Genomic DNA, 4,795 nt, shown 5'->3' with positions numbered 1-4,795 from the left:
GCCTGTGGTCCCAGCTACTTGGGAGGCTGAGGCAGGAGACTCGCTTGAGCCCAGGAGTTGGAGGTTGCTGTGAGCGTGATGCCATGGCACTCTACCCAGGAGGATAGCTTGAGGCTCCGTCTCAAAAAAACCAAAAGAATTCCTTGTAGAGATATGGGTATGGTTAGAAGAACCTACAAGGAATGTTGAAGCACCAAAGAAGCTAGCAACCATGGGGAGCTATTACTGCCTGTGGGGCTAAAAGTGTTAAGGGGAAGAAATTATGTTGCTGAAACTCAGCAGAGCTGGAAGTGCAGAGGAGGGGCCACCTGACAGGTGCTGCAGATGGGTGGGGGAGGATGAAGCCACTGCCAGACACATGACCCAAACTAGGAAGGGAGCAGGGAAGAAAGGTCCTGACTCCTTGAAACCAAACTGAACAGATAGATACAGGGGCAAGTGGGATCCCCAGAGGTCCCTTTTGAGGGATCTTTGCCAAGTTCTTAAAGGTTGAGACAGGAAAAGAAAAAATATAAACTCTGTGCCAAACCTTTTGGTGAACTGGGTAATTTCACTGATACTTTCTCATTTAACTTTATAACTGTCCTGGAGGGGGCAGCACCATTACCTTCAATTGAGAGCTGGGACAAGGACCAGGAGTCAGTGACATCTATCTTGGCCCTGGAGGACTGGAGGGAGGCTGCTGAGGTGTGGTGCTGAGTGCTCCATCAGCTGGTCAGGGACTGGGACAAACCCTAAATCATGTCTGCTCTGGTTCATACCAGGGCAGCCAGGGCCTCCAGCTTTGGAAATCTGTGATGACTTTTCCTACTTCAGGCTCCACCAAGCACACAGATCTCCCCTTACTCCAGATGTCGAAATGCCATCACACCTCCAGGAGCACATCTTCTCAAAAGCACAGCTAAGAAACAGCCTAGAGCTTCAAGGCTGAGTAATCCCTAGTTAAGTTCTTTAAACATTCTAAATTATAGCCATGGGTTGAATTAGATCAATAAAAACCTAAATACAATAGAAAGGGGGTATTTCCTCTTCCCCCTTTCCTGCCTATATTTCTCCATAATACCTGCATCACATGTTTGTTTAGAGTCTGCCCATTCTGGAGAAGGTCCACCTCCCAGAGGATAAGTGACTAAGACTTTATTAGGTTAATTATGCCTGACACACAGTTGGTGTTCAACAAATACAGTAGAACCTCTGAAGTTGACCACCTGAGGGACTATAACAAAGTGGTCAACATAAAGAACTAAGCCTACTGTATTGATATGTGCATACAATGTACATGTCCTGTCTATGAAAATTAGGTCAATGTAAGGAGGTGGTCAATGTAGGGAAGTGGTTAACTATGGAGGTTACTGGGCGGTGCCTGTGGCTCAAAGCAGTAGGGCATTGGCCTCATATGCCGGAGGTGGTAGATTCAAACCCAGCCCTGGCCAAAACAAACAAACAAACAAACAAAAAACTATGGAGGTTACTGTGTTTGTGGAATAAATGAGCACACAATTTTGTGAGGTAGATAACTCTATTTTTATTTCATTAAAAAAATTTATTTACTTATCTATTTGTTTTGACAGTCTTACTTTGTCGCCCTTGGTAGAGAGCAGCGGCATCACAGCTCACAGCAGCCTCCAACTCTTGACCATAAGTGATTCTCTTGCCTCAGCCACCTGAGTAGCTGGGACTATAGGTGCCCACCACAATACCCAGCTGTTTTTAGAGATGGGTCTCTCTCTGGCTCAGGCTGGTCTGGAACTTGTGAGCTCAGGGAATCCACCTCCCTCGGCCTCCCAGAGTGCTGGGATTAAAGGTGTGAGCCAAAGTGCCCGGCCTCTATTTTTATGTTAAAGGTGAGGAAAACTGAGATTCAAAAATATTCCCAGGTTAGACACGGTAGACTAGGCAAGATGGCTTGCCCCTGTAATCCTAGCACTTTGGGAAACCGAGGCAGGATTACTTGAGCTCAGGAGTTGGAGACCAGCGTGAGCAAGAGTAAAACCCTGTCTCTACTAAAAAAATAGAAAAACTAGCCAGGCCTTGTAGCGGGCACCTATAGTCCCAGCTACTTGGGAGGCTGAGGCAAGAGATTCTCTTGAGCCCAGTTGTTTGAGGTTGCTGTGATGACACCACGGCATGCTATTTAGGGTGACAGAGTGGGACTCTGTGAAAAAAACAAACAAAATGTTCCCAAGTGCACATAGTTAATGAGTGGTGGCCACTTTCAGCCTAGTCTGTCTGACAATGTCTAGGCTCTTACCCATAACTGATGGCTTGCCCCTCAGCCACTAAATCCATGATATCAACTGTCAAGAGGTACGTTCTCATATGAAAATTAATTTTATTATTATTTTTTAACAATGAGTTTTTGTTTAATTCTTTTCTTGCTCTGTAGACATAATTCTGCTTTCACCTCCATCACATTTTCATATGGTTTTAACAGGGGATAAACTTCCTCTTCTAAGAATCTCTGTACCTGTTGGGCTGCACAACTGGTGAAAGAAGAAGGGGCCAGTAAATGGTCCAACTGGGTGTGAATGGGACTGAAGTAGGCATCAGCCTGGATATGCTCAATGAGGTCATTGTCACCCCCTTCCTGCTTAACCACAGCAGCTGCCTGCCAAGAGAGCACTCTGATTTTCTCATGGCAATCCTGATGGCTACCCTCAGCTTTGACCATGGCCATGATGATATTCTCTGTAGCCATGAAAGGCAGCTCTTGCCGAATGCACTGTTCAATTACTTTGGGGTGCACCACCAATCCTTCAGAAATGTTCTGTAGCATATTCAATATAGTATCTGCAGTAAGAAATGCCTCAGCCAAACAGATACGTCAGTTGGCACTATCATCCAGTGTGCGTTCAAACCATTGCACATATGTAGTCTGCAGTGGGTCCATGACAAGGGTCATCAGGCAAGGCTGCAGTACCCTTCTGAGCGCATGGGGGTTCCGCTTATGCCGCATTGCACTTGAACCAATCTGCTGTTTTTCAAAGGGTTCCTCCATCTCCTTGAGGTTTGCCAGAAGCCGTATGTCCGTGCAAATCTTATGCACCGATGCCCCCAAGCTAGCCAGCACAGACAGAACTTCCATTTCTACTTTTCGTGTATAGATCTGACCTGTGATAATGAAACTCCTCTTAAATCCTGCCTTTTCTGTCACCATCTTGTCAAGCTGTTCTACCTTTTGGTGATCACCTTTGAAGAGCTGCAAGAAGCTGGCCTGAGTACTAGTGGTACTCTTCACTCCCTGGAAGCACAGGTCATCCTGGACACGCTTTAAGTTCTGGAGATCAATCCAAAGATCCTGAAGCCAAAGACAGCAATGTTTCCCAACTATGGTCAGCTGAGCAGGCTGAAAAAAATGTGTGAAACCTAATGTGGGTAGATCAGCTTGTTCTTTAGCAAAGTTGGCAAGCCAAGAGATGACTCTGGCAAACTTTGGCAGAAGCCGGTCAAATGCATTTCTAAGAATAAGCAGGTCTGTATTATACCATAGCAGGAGGTAGCCCCTAGATGAATAATGCCTGCAGCTTTGGACAGCAGTGACCAAATGTGTGCCCATGAGCCATCACATTGTGTTGTAATCATTTCTCTTATTCAGCTGCCATCTTAAAGTCGATATTGTCCAGGTTTGATTTCATCTCTTTGATTTGTTCATCTGTGATAGGCAAAACCAATGTCTGTCGCTGAACACGAAGCACATCTCCAGGCTGGCGTAACAGGAGGCAAGTGAGGAGTGGTAGCTGTTGGGCCTGCCACAGTCGCCTGCAACAGCCATCCTGTGCGGACAACCACGCCTATTATTATTATTATTTTTAAAGACAGAGTCTCACTTTGTCACTCTTGGTAGAGTGCTGTCGCGTCACAGCTTACAGCAACCTCCAGCTCTTGGGCTTAGGTGATTATTCTGCCTCAGCCTCTCAAGTAGCTGGGACTACAGGCCCCCGCCACAGCACCTGGGCTATTTTTTTGTTGCAGTTTGGCCAGGGCCGGGTTTGAACCCACCACCGTTGGTATATGGGGCTGGCGCCCTACTCACTGAGCCACAGGCACTGCCCTATTAGTACTTTATTTTGAGATAGAGTCTCACTCTGTCACCCTCAGTAGAGTGCTGTGTCGTCACAGCTCATTGCAACCTCCCCTTCTTGGACTTAGGTGATTCTCTTGCCTCAGCCTCCCGAGTAGCTGGGACTACAGGCACCTGCCACAACGTCCAGCTATCTGAAAATTAATTTTAGAAGTGCGTGCCAGAAAAACACTGGACTTCTGTGAGGAACTACTATGCTTCTTCCTTTTAGACTGTAAGAATTCATGCAAATTTTCACTTTGGGGGCCAGCCCCAAGAAAGTCAGAGCTAAATGTGGAGTTGGTGACTCAATTAATCCCTTCTTAGGTTTAGAATTTTATACCTTCACTTATGTTAACCTCATCATCAGCTGCTTCCTGTTCCTTAGGAAAGAGATAAGTCATAACAAACATCTTTGGGGTTCTGATTTGCCTGGGCATTGGCTTTCTTTCATTGGGTGGGCTTTTCAGCTAGAAAGGGCATGTTTTTCATCTGAGTGAGGTTATTTTATAATATTTCTTTGATCGTTCTTCTTCTTCTATTTTCTTGGTTCTCTTTTCTGACATTCTTTTTGGCTTTTTAAATTTATTTAAAAGATAATATCATACTCCTTTCCTTTCCTTTCTCCTCTCCTCTCCTCTCCTTTTTTTAGACAGAGTCTCACTCTGTTGCTCCTAGACAGAAGTGCTCCTCCCACCTCATGCTCCCAGAGTGCTGGGATTACAGGCATGAGTT

The 4,795-nt window shown here is 45.7% G+C and overlaps 1 pseudogene; it reads right to left on the bottom strand.

The window, feature by feature from the left end:
- Positions 1-2,338: 2,338 nt before the first annotated feature.
- LOC100962078 lies at positions 2,339-3,772 on the bottom strand (annotated as a pseudogene).
- Positions 3,773-4,795: the final 1,023 nt, after the last annotated feature.

Source organism: Otolemur garnettii, unplaced genomic scaffold (genome assembly GCF_000181295.1).
Source record: "Otolemur garnettii isolate 467f Iridium unplaced genomic scaffold, OtoGar3 scaffold00096, whole genome shotgun sequence".
In the NCBI taxonomy this organism is placed as follows: domain Eukaryota; kingdom Metazoa; phylum Chordata; class Mammalia; order Primates; family Galagidae; genus Otolemur; species Otolemur garnettii.
The sequence above is the reverse complement of the archived record's forward strand: the minus strand, read 5'-3'. Positions and strand labels throughout refer to the sequence as shown.